Raw genomic sequence first — 15,779 nt, 5'->3', positions numbered from 1 at the left:
TATGAGGGTGGGAGGCAGTTCACATCAAAACAGAAGCTCTGGGAGGCTATTCTGACATCCTGCAAAGATATTCAAGCAGAAACTGCCCAAATACTCACAAATTCAATGGATGCAAGAATTGTGAAGGTGATATCAAAGAAGGGGTCCTATGTTAACATGTAACTTGGCCTGTTAAGTTTTTATTTGATTGAAAGAGCTTTTGATTTGTGTAAATATGACCTCCTGATGCTGCAAATTCAACAAATTACCATTTTAGTTCTCTTTACAACCTTTAAAATGTTTTGATCTCTGTTGTGCATAATAATTTGAAACAGTGCATTTTGAGTTTTTTACTTCTAAAAAAAAATCTGTTATCATTAGGAGATTTGTGCAATAAAATTTGCATTATACTCCAACGGTTCATGGTCTGAAGATTATACTGACTGTAATTTGCATCGACTATTTAGGAAAATCAGCGAAAAATAACATTTGCATAATAATTTGGAATGCGGTGTAGTTTGGCCTTTTCACTGGCATACAATTTCCCATTTTGTAAGAAGGCTAAAATCATACGATACCTACTTATATACTTAAAGACTATGTACACCTTTGAATGGAAATATTTTTTTTAAAACTAACTTTTTATGATACACTTTATATGAGTCCTAGTTACATAGAAGCTGTATCATTCTGTCTGAGCCAAGTTTGTCAGTTCAGCTGAATTGACTGCTCGGCTGAGATCAGGTCCTGCGTGTCTCGGTCAAACAGGATCCACCTAATAACTATAACATCTACTAAGTTCATAACTTAGATTTGATCGATATTAACTGGATCCTGTGCGTCAAAGACACGCAGGACCAGCTCTCAGCCAAGCCGTCAGTTCAGCTGTACTGATGGAATCGACTGAGAGAAAAACACAGCTTCTATGTATACAGGATAAACGGAAGTTGTATCGTAAAAAGTAAAACCTTTTTTTTAAATAAATAGTTAAAAACACCAAAAATATTGATTTAATAAAAAAATCCATTCAAAATGTGTACATAATAAATACATTTCAGATGCTCTGTTTCTTCAATAGGAAATTAAGGCTATTTATATTTAATATTAATTCTTAAACTTGTATAATATCCATCAACATTTGAAAATTCTGGTGGGATGGCATATATAGTGTTTAGGCTCTGTTCACAATGCCATCAGAGGCTCATTTCAGTTCCTCCATCGGCAGTTGTGTCAGATTTGACAGGAAGAATAGAGCCACATGCAGCATTACATTTTCTGTCAAAACAATAGACACACGACAGAACCCAACGTAGCCCATTGTATGTCAATGGGATCTGTATGGTACTATTGTTATGTACCGTATGACAAATCCGGTATTGCGCAGTGGCCTCCGACAAAAGCGAGAACCACAATGCAACATTGAACAAAGCCTTGTATATTCAGATAATACGGTGAATGCTGTTATAAGAATTAAATTATATGGTAGGGAAAATGCATTCATTTGTACTTATTTATATTCTCAAAAATAAAGTGTTTAATTTCTCATATTTGAATGTCAAGTGTATTAACTGCTTTATCTAATAGAGATGTCATGTCATATATGAGCAACATCTACCCTACTGAAGGACTGTGCCTGACCAATTCAGACTAAAAATAATCTGCACAGTGTGGAAAATTGGGTGCGTGCCAGAACTAATCTCTTATCAGACTCATATGGGTTAAAGGACAGTCGGTGGTGTAAGAAACACAACAGTTATAGAAGAGAACGACAGAGAAACCAGCATCAAATATTCCAGGACACAGACTGTATATCTAAAGCATTTGGTTTAGGGAAAGTCCATTAGACTGGACACATGAAGTATTAAAAGTCGGACAGGAGGTCAGACCAATTGTGCCTCCTGTGGACTCTGCATTCCAATGATAATTTACACCTGAACTTCCATTTTTGGTCAAGGGCATTACTGGAAAACTTCACAGGGAGATAACAAGACTCCCTCGAATCTGTTTGAGCTGGGTGTCTTATTCAGAAAAGGACTGTCCATCATGCTGCCACTTCCCTTACCTTAGCAGCATGCAGCACCCAAACAATTGTGAAAGGGCTTGTAAAGGATCAGAAAAACATATCTACTTTCTTCTCAAAACAATGCCACACTGTCCAAAGGTTGTGTGTGGTATTGCAGCTCAGTCCTATTCACTTCAATGGTGCAAAGCTGCGATACCAGACACAATCCATGGACAGTTTTAGCGCTGTTTCGGGATGCAAGCAGCCATGTTTTTCTAATTCTAGACAAACGCTTTAAATAGATGGCACAGGAATTCTTGACCAGCCTTTGCCTAGTTGTCAAATTGTAGGTCATACGTTTTCTTGTATGTTATGTTTGTGATGGCGGTTTTCTCTATTCTTGTTTATAGGACTCCCTGGGAGTTCTGCTGTATTTATCTATCCTCCCCGCTACTGGAGTCTAGCATATTCTTTCCATCAAAATTTGCAGAGGCAACAAAATTTAGTCAGCCTTCCCAGGCACTGGATGTATGTAGGATCTATGTACGCCTTTATAGATGGCCTACTTGCTTGTCCTCTTACAATGTTCTCTTATGCTGTGCCACCTGACATGCTCTTGATGCATTATTTCCAGTTCATATGAGACGCTGGTTATAAGAGCAAAGAAAGAAAAATGTTCTACTTGCAAATTGCTTCCTAATATTTCAGTAAAAGGTTCTCCAAATTTAGGGTACACTTAAAATAATTTTTTACAACCAAGCATCATATTTTTACTATAAATAATGATATACTAATAATATAATGTAATAATATACTATTAAAAATGTACTTCTTCAGGTGTATCCTTTGTATGCCCCAGGCTATACCCAGGCGTGCAGCACTCCCTCTAGCATGGTACCAGTGGAAAGGTGGAGGAATAAATGAAACATCAGCAGAAGCACGGAAAAATACGATTCGCCACTGCTGCAGCCAACCAGAGAGCTCAGTAGTCACATGCTGGATCACTGGGGGGGGGGGAGGGATAGGTGAGTACTAGTTATTTTCTTAATTCATGTAATTCACAGCCATTAGTAAAAAAAGATTAGGAACTTGGATAAACCCTTTAAGGATCCCACTGTACTAAATGTACGCTGTAGTCTAGGAAAGTATGTTTTTACTTATAAAGTCAGGCTGGGTTCACACGACCTATTTTCAGGCGTAAACGAGGCATATTATGCCTCATTTTACGTCTGAAAATAGGGCTACAATACGTCGGCAAACATCTGCCCATTCATTTGAATGGGTTTGCCGACGTACTGTGCAGACGACCCGTCATTTACGCGGCACTTCTTTGCAACGTAATTTGAGCCGTTCTTCATTGAACTCAATGAAGAGCAGCTCAAGATTTACGAGCGTCACAGACGCCTCGCATAATGCGAGGAGGAGCTTTTACGGCTGAAACGAGGCAGCTGATTTCTCCTGAAAACAGTCTGTCATTTCAGCCGTAAAAGCCTCTCACCGTGTGCACATACCCTTAGATAGAAGTTTATTATTGATTTAAGATGAAATTATACTTTGAATGTGAAGCAAAGAATTTAGATTTTTTTTGTGGAAAAATGACAAACTTCCATTATATATTTGGCTATATACAACATGTGAATAAGTAACACGTGTAATAATCCTCAACATCTTCCCCAAACACAATTCCCACTGACAGAGGTTATTATAGTTGTATAGTATTTCAGAAGTTATTCTCTATGGCTGCTGTTAAATAAAACGGATATAATGTTGCTTTTTGAAGATTTTCCCCTCTAATGTAAAAAGTTTCAGCAATTGCCAATATAATGCAGTATTAGTCCACTCTGCGGTATGCCGCGAAAGTCACTATGTACACGTGTTGTAAATTAACCTTATTCTGACTAATTCTAATCTCCCAAAACAAAGAGATCAGTATATAAAGTTACTGATTACCATTTCTAACATATTCGTATAACGGTCTACTGTCCAATTATATTAAAATGACATTTCCCACTACCCCATATACTGCAGCGCTCCCCTGCCTTGGTGCACCTGTGACTGTTCTCATTCTGATCTTGGTTTAGGAATATAGTGCTAGCTTGCGCAGGCTGAGCAGTAGAGGGGAACATGTATGTAACCCTGCATACAAATTCAGATTTCATGTCATTAAGGTGTGCAGAAAAGCTGGGTGAACTCTTTATGGGCACTGAAATGGACATTAGTGACCTTTAGAAAACCCATGACCTAATAGATCAAATCAGATTGGCTAACAGACTAATTTCCTAGGTAAATTATTTTTTATTTTAGGATTTTTTTTTATTTTATAAGCGTGTTACCAAACCATAGTTATTAAAAATAACATCATTATGCCATGCTCCTTAGGAAATCCATTCAGTATTGCAATATTACATACTGTATACATATTTTACACCTATACCTTTCTTACCAAAGTCAATCTGCCAATGGATTATTAAAATTTCATTTTTGCTGCCCTGCAACATTCTACAGCAAAGTATAAATCAGCATCTGGCATCACATTCTGCTTGCCAGGTTACCCACAGTCTTTTCACACAAACCATTTGCATGCATATCTGTGCTTTGTATGTACCGGAATAAATGCACAGTCAAGTTCAGAGAATACCGTTATTTGACAAATTTTTCTATGCGGTTTTTAAGTCATCTTTCTTGATCATAAAATATTAGGTATGTTATTCAATTGAAGAGAAGAGCATAGTTTACAGAATACAAGAATGTAGCACAGTCAAGTATGCCATGCCTGTCTAGTGGGCAGCAATGAACTGCAACACTTGGTAGTGCCCACTGCTCAAAAACATCTGCCAGAAAATCACCGGCTGCTAATGAAGAGGAACTCAGCACACAGATCACTGTTCCAGTGAGAACACCAAGGCAGGACGGAAATTAAAGTATGCAATGAGAAGTGGAGACTTTAGCGGCATAGGTAGAGTGTTACAGTATTTCCATATCAATTATATTGAACTTTATGCCTACTACACCTACATTAAATGCTATAGTTTATGTAGATACTTAAGGATTAATGTACTGTAGCTGCTTAACAAAGATCTGACATCTTCTCAAAAACGACACAACCCACCAAAGTAATAAATAATTATATAAGTAGATATTATATTATTCTGTATGATATAAAACTCTTTTCTCACTTGTAGATTGTTTCAGGTGAGACGTGAAGAATAGTTTTGCATGCTTTAGTGCTTGTTTTCTTATTAAAATAACGTACACCTTGAAGGAACTCTTTTTTTAACTTTTTTTCTTTTTTTGTATAATGGGTCCGGCATTTACATAGGCAACTGCGAACATAGCCTAATCCTGTTGTCACGTGGAAACAGTCAAGAACCAGGCCAGTGGCTGCTAATTCTAATTAATCTCCTTACAGCTTTATTTCTACTTTAGATATTTTTAATTATTTGATTCTAATAAAGGCTTGTGGACTAGCCAATATGAGGGAGCTTTACTTTACATGGAAAAAAAACAAAACTAATAATCTGAATGTGTACAGAAGAACCAACAGTCCTAAAAAATGCCACACTGATCATTTATGTATATGAACAATCTGAATGTAATTCAATTTCTATACTGCAAAATAAGTCAAAACTTCTATCTCTCTGCTGTTCTGGAAATGTATGATCTGCACAGGTATGTTTACATAGGAGCAGGTATGTTTTCACATATTATTTGGAGTCTGGATTTAGTTTCTAATGAAGTTAAACCCTGACTATATTACCTATATATTTGTGCCAACTTCAATCAATTCAAGCCAGAAACAGCCAAATTATCTGAACGTTTTAGTGGGTCGGGATAGTCAAAATAGGTTATGAAACGGGGCTATAATAAACTAATCCCAAAATGAAGGCCAAAAAATGCCGGATGACAGAGTCTGATTAATATAACAGTATGGGTATGTGCACACACACTAATTACGTCCGTAATTGACGGACGTATTTCGGCCGCAAGTACCGGACCGAACTCAGTGCAGGGAGCCGGGCTCCTAGCATCATAGTTATGTACGATGCTAGGAGTCCCTGCCTCTCCATGGAACTACTGTCCCGTACTGAAAACATGATTACAGTACGGGACAGTTGTCCTGCAGAGAGGCAGGGACTCCTAGCATCGTACATAACTATGATGCTAGGAGCCCGGCTCCCTGCACTGTGTTCGGTCCGTTACTTGCGGCCGAAATACGTCCGTCAATTACGGACGTAATTAGTGTGTGTGCACATACCCTGAGAGTCGTATTGGGAACTCTGGCATAATATCATGACCATAAACTGGTCCGATTTGATATTGAATGGCAGAATAAAATCCTGTGTGGGTTTGGTTCCCAGCATGGTTCTCAGAAGAGCACCAACAATAAAAGATTTATTAGTTAATTCTGAATTTAGGAGGCAAACTAAAAAGAAGGAGCTATTGCTGAGAAGCCAACCTAAAGAAATATACAAATGTAGGTCCTATACGTATTGCAGATATGTATTAAAACGTGATACATATACAGATGATAGTAATCGTAAAGATTACGTGGTGAAAACATTCATAAATTGTCGACTTGATCATGGTTGTCTACTTTATCTTAAGCCCTTGTGGCAAGAAATACAATGAAAAAACACTACATGAACTGCAAGTACGTATAGGAGAAAACATAGCGGACATAAGAAAAGGGGAAATCAAGAACACATCAGCGGCCCATTTTTAAATTCACCATGGACAATCCCCGTCTGTTCTTAGATTCATGGGGCTATATCAGCTACCAGACCGAGTGGTGACAGAAAGACTCCTTTTTCAAAAGGACACAGTGTGGATTTATACCTTGGACACATTGTCACCAAAGGGGTTAAATAACGAGATCATGTTCAATACATTTCTGTAAGCAGATGGGGTGGCCCTGGACAGTGAGAATACAGCTATGATTGCTGTATACAAGAATCACCGATTGTCTCCCCGCCACTGACCTATTCAGCGAGACCCCCATGCGGTACGGAGCGATGCCGATCCTGGCCATGCACAGGGTCTATGTTTGGTCTATCCTCTTGTCTTGCATTTTCAATACACTGGTGGAAGCAATTGCCAGTAAGACAATTGTATTGATTAAACCTTGATTGAAAAGGAAAAAAAGAGTGTTGGCTACACTTGCTGTGTGGACAAATTGAGGCCCTCTTGTTGTAATAATTGATCCATATTGCTCGTTTATCCTACCGTGATACACGCTTTCATTGGCGGCAACTGCCCAAAGGGCAATTACATTAGATGGTTTCTCTGATTCAAAATTGACAAACGTGTGGATAAAGACCACACATTTAGAAGAAGCTATATTGTGCTCGTATCCTACCGTGGTACAAACGCTCATTGGAGGCAACTGCCTAAATGGCAATTACATAAATAGTCTCTGATTTAAAAGATTAATAAATGTGTGTATAAATACTGTAGAAGCCATATTAGAGACCTCGTGTATCCTGGCCAAGTGATGCTTAATAGATTTCAGTGGGTTATTTTGTACCCTAAATGAGTGCTTAGTTTATTCTTGGGAAGTTTCTGTTTTTCTTTTTCTGTTTGTTCTAGTACCCTTTTTGGGTCATTAATTAATCAGAAATAAAGGAGAAGTAAGAAAAAAAATGTTTTTCAATCTTTTTACTGCCCTGTTACAAGACTGTTTGCTATGTCTGAAAATATTTGATAATGCAGATGTTCCATGCGAAATGTAGCCAATTCAGAGATTGCTGGATGGGAGGGCAAAATGTCTGTCTTTCGACCTGGTGCCTCCGCTTTTGAGCAATTTTAGATTTATGCTAATTAGTTTCTTAATAGACAACTGGGCGTGTTTTTACTTTTTACCAACTGGCCGTTGTGAAGAGAAGTGTATGACGCTGAGCAATCAGTGACCGATCAGCGTCATACACTTCTCATTGTTCCAGCCCAGTGTGGTTGTGCAGTGAAAGAAACTGGGCTGGAACAATAAGTGTAGGACACTGATTAGTTACTGATTGGTCAGCCTCATACACTCCTCTGTACAACACCCAGTTGGTAAAAAGTAAAAATACGCCAAGTTGTCTATTAAGAAACTAATTAGAATAAAGCTAAAATTGCTCATAACTTGCTCAAAAATGATTGTTTTACAAAATAAAAACCACTGCTGTTATCTACATTACAGCGCCAATCAGATTATGTAGGAGATAGGGCACTTATAATCTGGAGACAGAGTCTCTTTAAGCCACATGGTGTCAGGAAGTGATGCTGATATACTTGAACAAAGTTAGCAAGTGTTCGTTTATTATAACCAATTAAAGCACAATTCTCAGAAGCTTTACATAAAAGTGTCTTAAAGAGGCTCTGTCACCAGATTATCAAATCCCTATCTCCTATTGCATGTGATCGGCGCTGCAATATAGATAACGTAACGTTTTTGTTTTTTTTTAAAACAATAATTTTTGGGTAAGTTATGAACAATTTTATATTTATGCAAATGAGCCTTTCTAATGGACAACAGGGCGTTTTTTCTCTTATTTCCAACTGGGCGTGTATTGTGTTTTTAGCAACTGGGCGTGTTTACTTCTTTCACTGCACAATCACACTGTGCTTTGGATCATGCTGGGCTGGAACAATGAGAAGTGTAGGACACTGATTAGTCACTGATTGGTCAGCATCAGACACTTCTCTGTACAACACCCAGTTGGTAAAAAGTAAAAACACGCCCAGTTGTCCATTGAGAAACTCATTAGCATAAATCTAAACTAGCTCATAACTTGCTCAAAAATGATAGTTTTTCAAAATAAAAACCACTGCTGTTATCTACATTTCAGCGCCAATCAGATTATGTAGGAGACAGGGCACTTATAATCTGGTGACAGAACCTCTTTAAAGCGTACCTAACTTTTCAGGTGACGTTTTAGACTAAGCTGTCATATGTGTATATTGGATGTTCAGCTTTGTCATAGGGATATTCAAAATCTCCATCCACATTAATGTTTACATCATAACTCATTCCAATAGCAATTATTAGAATGTGGAAATTGATGTAGATGGAGGTTTGGATCCTAACAGATTCTCTTTAACAGCAATAAACCATTCTGCAATAGGAAAGTAGTGTTATGGGGTCACAGACATAGTAGAACTTATTACAAATGGGCTATATCTTTAACTCTTCATAACTGTATAGGAAATAGAATTATATGGGCGCTTACCATGTATACTATATGCCGATTTGTAAGTTTAACTAGCTGACAGTTGTAGACACTGTCCTAAACATGGGTTTGGTGAAAACTTTTTTTCCTACATCCCGTATGTAGTACCATGCAATATATAAGAGAGAAATAAAAATTTTCTTGATAATATGATATCTATGTCATTTCGATCCATTTACATTCAACAATCTGTTTTAAAGTTCGAAAGCAAGAAGAAACATACATAATATAGAAGAGGACTTAATAATAAATTCTCCACACACAGTGTCGCTGGTAAAATAAAGTTAGTGCTTCTGGGCTTGTAAAAATCTTGTTTATAAAATGATTTACAACAGACTAAACCTTTGTAATGTTAGTTTAAATGATCTCAGTAGGGTGATGAAAAGAAGTGAAAACACAACAGTAAATCCAAAATGACACCAAGAGTCTTCTAAAACCAAGGCCACTATTCACCTCCAACATGGCAGTCACCCCTGCTGAACTTTTATCAAAGGGCAAGCTTCCCACTACAAGAACACCAGTGATTCCTTCAGACTCTAATGGTTACACAAGTACAGAAGTTGCCCGGCAGTGCTGCACTGAGTTTGGGTAGCTGCCTAGCAAACAGCGAGGGTGACTACTTTGGTTTGGCATGTACTTGTGTAGATATGCATGAACATGCTAGACATTAGGTGACATAAGCGTATCAGTCAGCAAAATGCTCTGCTCTGTTTTTGCACAAATCGTTTTAGAATATTTTAAATACACAGTCGAGTCACATTATTATGACCACCAGCTAATAGCCAGAGTAACCGCCGTGTGCAGCACGGACAGCAGCTAGACGGGCTGGGAGTGACTCAATAAGGTGCAGGTAGGTTGTCTCAGGTATCTGGAGCCATGCTGGAGGAGGATCCATAGAGTGAGTAAGACGATCAAGGTGGTCCCACAAATTCTCAATTGGGGGAAAGTACTTGGAAGTCCTGGTCGTGCATTTCCAACCACTGTAGGACGTTTCTAGCCGTGTGACATGTCGCATTGTCTTGCTGGAAGATTCCATCTGATCCTGGGAAGACAAACAACATGTATGGGTGGACGTGATCTGCAACAATGGATTCATACTCAAATCGACTCAGAGTGCCTTCCACATGGATGAGTGGGCCCAGAGAATGCCATGAATAAATACCCCAGACCACAACGCTGCCGCCACCATCCTGCATTCTTCAAGCAATGATTGCAGGGTGTTTGTTCTGTGATGTCTATCGCCTGACAAGCCAAAGTCTATCTGTTTAATGAGGCAGAAAACGTGACTCATCGGAGAAGGCAACCCTTTGCCAATCATCGGTGGTCCAATTCTGATAATGCCGTGCAAATTGAAGCCTTTTTTTCCGATGCACCTTTGTTAGCATAGGAGCAGTGACCATCCGTCTGCTTTGGAGCCCAATACGTAGTAGGGTTAGTTGTACTGTTGTTTTAGACACACGTGTGGGATCCCCCTGTTTGCTTTTCACAGTGAGCTGTTCAACTGTAGCGTGTCGTTCGGTCCTTGCACACTTTCATAGTAGACGTTCACCCAATGGCACGTGGTGCTCCGCAGTTTCCACGTTGGTTATTCCCAATGGTGCCATTTGTGCACTCACAGTACACTAGCACCACAGCAACACGCAAACAGTTCACTAACTGTGCTGTTTGAGAAATACTGCCACCATGGGCCTGAAAGCCAATAATCATCCCTTTTTGCAACTCTGATTAATCGCCCCTTTTACCCATGGCAACGAGTGATATGTGTTCAGACAGCCTATCGCACACCTTATATACCCACCAAGCCAGCCCACGACACATCATTTCCTTTGTGTATTACGCGCTGCCGACGTCGAAAGTAGGAGGTAGTCAGAATAGTGTGACTCCACTGTGTATATTCTGTATTCATATAACTCACACGGTGATCCTCCAGAATTTCTTCCGCGTATCTTAAAGGGGTATTCCCAGGATATGGCAAAAAAAAGTCTGATACTTGTTAGTCCAAACTGTGATTGGTCAAAACCCTCAACAAGACTTTAAAAAGATAAAAAAAGGGAACCCTCCCATGAGAATATGAAGTCATGTTACAATGTTTATAACTAAAAAACAAACAGATTGTTAATGGTTTCTTTTGTGCACTGTGATACTTCACAAAGTTAAATGGTTTGACTTAGAGTAAAAAAAAAGGGTCTGACATTTTTTTTCCCCAAAATAAGCCTCACTCTTGTCCATGGGTTGTGTCTGATATTGTAGCTTAGCCCTATTTTCTTGCCCCTCCCACATTTACCTGCAATTCAAGACACAAGTTATGAACAATAATGGTGAAAACCTATTTTTCTCAACTCAGACAGCTCTTTGGTATCTTTGCCTACAGTCCTGTGGAAAAAAAAACAGATTCCACATTATGATATACATTAATGGCACATTGTGAAAAATGACAAACTCCTCTTTGCAACTTCTTTATGTATATCAGATGCTCTGTAATCTATCTAAGTCTGTAGTATAGAAACACGTTGTCCAGATACAATTCTACTGGGCTATTTAAATGTAACTGAGAGAAAGGAAAATATGTATCCAACGTCTGCCTTGATACAAATTATGAGATGTTGGATACTGCAAGTGTCAAACAAGGAAAGCCCTAATCTTTTGCTGCTTCAGATACTTTCCTCATGGGCAGATGAACTTGGCCATTAAACTCTTAACAAGGTCAAACAAAGAGCATTTTCTGAGCTTGTTTTATAGTCAAACATTTTTTTAACAATCACTTTGAAAGAAACTAACAAAAAAAGATTGTAAAGTAGCAAACCTCTGTATCACACATAGCAACGCTGCTTCCAAGCTAAGATCATTGATTTTATGCGCTTCAGTGCACCCAATTTCTCAAATACTGTGTGCAAAACTGTCACTGAACCCAGGCTCGATGCACTTAGATATATCAAAATAGTTATACCAGTACTCAAGAGTACACACCAAGAATAGAAAGTGCACAAAAACAATAATTATAGAAATAACCATGCATCTTTATTCACGTATTGAAATCCATAAAATACACATTAAAACATTCATTCCCAATGATTTAGTCATGGTTTTAAGGGTTTTTAATTTGTATCTTTAAGTACATCTTACTCAAACTTCCTTTCCTAGCACTTTAGGTTACCAGTAGTTTTCTAGTCGTAGAGAGAAGACTTCGTATACCATTGTTTGTACTGTTGGCGCGACGGATAGGACACCTATACTTGGACAACATATGACCACATGGAGATTTACTGTTGAGCACAACAACATTTATTGCGTGTGTGATGTACACTAGTAACATAAATTGCCCTGGTATTAATTTATTTTTAACAAGCCTACTAAGATACAGCATACTTATCCCCTTGTCAGATGGTCCAATTTTCACTATACCATACATTGAGACACAATATGCCATTATGTGCACTTTTAAGTAACCTGAAGGATATACCTTTCTTAATGGTTACCTCTAGAGATGAGCAAACTTATGAAAAGTTTGGTTCGGCTGGTTCGCCGAATTTCACGAAAAAGTTCAATTCGGACCGAACTAGTTCTGACCGAACCTGTAATTTCCGTGCGCCGAGCATGGTACTGTCCAGGGTGCTGAAAGAGTTAATGGGTTGCACTAACTCTTTCAGCAACCTTGACAGTACATGCTCGGCGCGGGGAAAATACAATGTAATAAAAAATAAAAAAAATACGTTCATACTTAAATTCCTCCTGCCCGGCCTCCAGCGATGACGTTTCATCCATGTCGCCGCTGCAGCCAATCACAGGCTGTAGTGGCGGTCACGCACGTCACGTGACCGCCTCTGCAGCCAATCACAGGCTGCCGCGGCCGATGCAGCCAATCGTAGGCTGCCGCGGCCGCTGCAGCCAATCGCAGGCTGCCGCGTCAGGAAAGAAGGTCGGACTGGAGGAAGAAGAGGGACTCGTCACCAAGACAACGACCGGGTATGTATGAAATGCTTTTTATTTTATTTTTAATCAGCAGCCTCTTTTCTCTATCAGTGATTGATAGAGACAAGTGGCTGCCGATTAGTGTAATATTTTTGTAATGTTTTTTCTGCCCGCTGATTCGCTGCGATCCGAACTTTTCGTGATGTTCGGACCGAAACCGGGTTCGGTTGTCCCGGTTCGCTCATCGCTCATCTCTAGTTACCTCATGTATTAGTTATTTAGAACCCAATATTTAAAGTAATATTTAAAAGTCACATTCTGAGTCTGATAGACTTACGTACATAGAGAAGTGGCGTCTGGTCCACACAAGACGTTGTGTGAATTGGCAAGTCCGTTTACAGGTCACGTGACCGCACGGGGGCGCCAAACGGAGCCTGCGTTTTCCTTAATAGACTCCCGGTGAGCAAATAAATATTATTTAAGATGTACAAGATGCCCATTAAAAACGGGCAAAGAAATAAAAAATGTCATGGGTGTTCTTTTTTTAACTGTAGATGTTCTCCAGAGGTTGTAAGTGTTCTTCCTATAATATTGTTTAAACACTGGTTTGTCCGCTTATGATATGGTTATTTATCACTTTTAGATATTTATACAATATGAATACATTTTTTGTCACATCTTATATGTATTTATTTTTTCTATCTATATAAGTATATATATGTCACATCATTTTATTTGCAAATTGTTAATATATTTATACAATTAGATGATTTTACAGGCATGATTTTATTACGATGTACGATGCCACTATTTACTCACCTACATGGCACTTTACTCACTTTTTTATTTGGCACACATTTTTTTTGCACTGCACATCACTGTTTTGTTGTGTACACAATATCTACTAATACTTCTTATCATTAATGACATTTAGTAAACGACATGGGCTATAGTGACTTAGAGATACTGGCCACTGGTTAGTCAAATAATGTTCTACGCTACCCCCGGATGAAGCGAGGGTGAAAAGCACATAGGGATGTGGTGTCTCTCCTGGTCAGTATACATGCCATTATGTGTTATTTTCTGCAGTATCCTCTAAGTATTGTATTCTAATGTCATGTGACTACTATTTTTTTTACTCTTGTGGGTCGTTTTGCACCCTAAGGGTATGTTCACACGCCGAGTCAAAAACATCTGAAAATTACATAGCTGTTTTCAGAGAAAACAGCCTCTGATTTTCAGCCGTTTTTGAAGCCACAAACATTATTTTATGCGTTTTTTTGAGCGCTTTATGAAGCGGTTTTTCTATTGACAATAAAAAACAGCTCCAGAATCGCCTCAAAAAGTGACATGCTACTTCTTTTTATGGGGTGTTTTTCTTAAGCGCCATTTTTTCAAACGGACGCGTAAAAAACGCCGCCTCTGAACAAAACACAGTTTTTCCCATTGAAATCAGTGGGCAGATGTTTGTATATGTAAATATACTGTAAATATTGAAACCCCCTAAAATAATGTTATTGGAAACACTCTTTTACAAGGAGACACTGCGTGGCAAGGGCTAGATAGTTACATTTCCATGCAGTTTTTATAGGATTGCTCCAGTTACAACTTAAAGGGTTTGTTATTTGGTGCGCCTCTTAATATATTTGGCGTATTTAATTTCAACAAAAGTCAGTTTAAAACTGGCGTATGAAATGCCAGTTTTAAGAAATCCCCTGCTATGCTTTTATGGCAGAAAGCATTGGACCTCAAGTTTCAAAACTTTTCAGAGAGAAAAATAGCAGCCAATCAGAGTCAATATTAATTTTCTAAACTACACTAAAGAAATGAAACATGGACTCAGATTGATTGCTATAGACAACAAGGACACTTTCCCCTCCAGGTGCATGCAGGCAAATCAAACGCCAGGGCAGGTTTAATAGATATACTGTTGCCATTGTTTTTCCATTTTTACAATTTATACAAAACATAATGACCTGTGTACAATGCAAATCAAAAATATAAATACAAATATAAAAGCAAATGCCTAGCAACAGGTACCCCTTAACACAAAAAGGGGTTTCTAAGTAAAACTGAACATTCAGTTTGCTCCCAGTGTGGTGTACTCACCCCACTAGAATAAATCTTACCTTAGTCAAGTCTGATGGGGTCAACAATATTGATTTATCAGCCTGAGCCCTGTATGATACTATACAATCACTCCATGTGTAAGAAATGTACGCCTCCTGTATGTAAAGAAGTACATTTCCACATGTAACTCAGCTGCAGTAATGGGAAATAAAATAAAATTTGGTCTGATATCAGAGATACATAACTTCTACAGGTCAATCACCCTGTGGGTTCTCCACAATGGGGACCTGACTTAGGCTAATGGGGGTGTAAAGGGACTCCCTACACTGTAGGCAAAATTTATTTTATATTTATTTATTTTTATAATTTTTCACAATCAATAAGACTACTGAGACTTTTTGAGAGTACACTACAAACAGCATCCTGAAAATGGTTACATAATAAACTGGTTAACACATTTACTTTTTATGAATACCATAAAAATCCTGATCCACGGTTTATTGCAGAGAATCAGAGGTTTCACGTCTACAAATGGTCCTACATAGAGATAAGTGGATAAACATTTTTAAACCATTACGGTACTTAATTTAATTATTGTTTTATTAATAGTTCAA

At 38.4% G+C, this 15,779-nt stretch overlaps 1 protein-coding gene across 2 annotated transcripts in view; it reads right to left on the bottom strand.

Moving 5' to 3' along the window:
• SHF (Src homology 2 domain containing F) overlaps positions 1-15,779 on the bottom strand; it is a 272,777-nt gene that overhangs the window by 123,554 nt on the left and 133,444 nt on the right. The window lies entirely within an intron of this gene.

The sequence above is a fragment of the Rhinoderma darwinii genome, chromosome 3, assembly GCF_050947455.1.
Source record: "Rhinoderma darwinii isolate aRhiDar2 chromosome 3, aRhiDar2.hap1, whole genome shotgun sequence".
NCBI lineage: Eukaryota > Metazoa > Chordata > Amphibia > Anura > Rhinodermatidae > Rhinoderma > Rhinoderma darwinii.
Note: the sequence above shows the minus strand (reverse complement) of the source record. Positions and strands in the feature narration are given on the sequence as shown.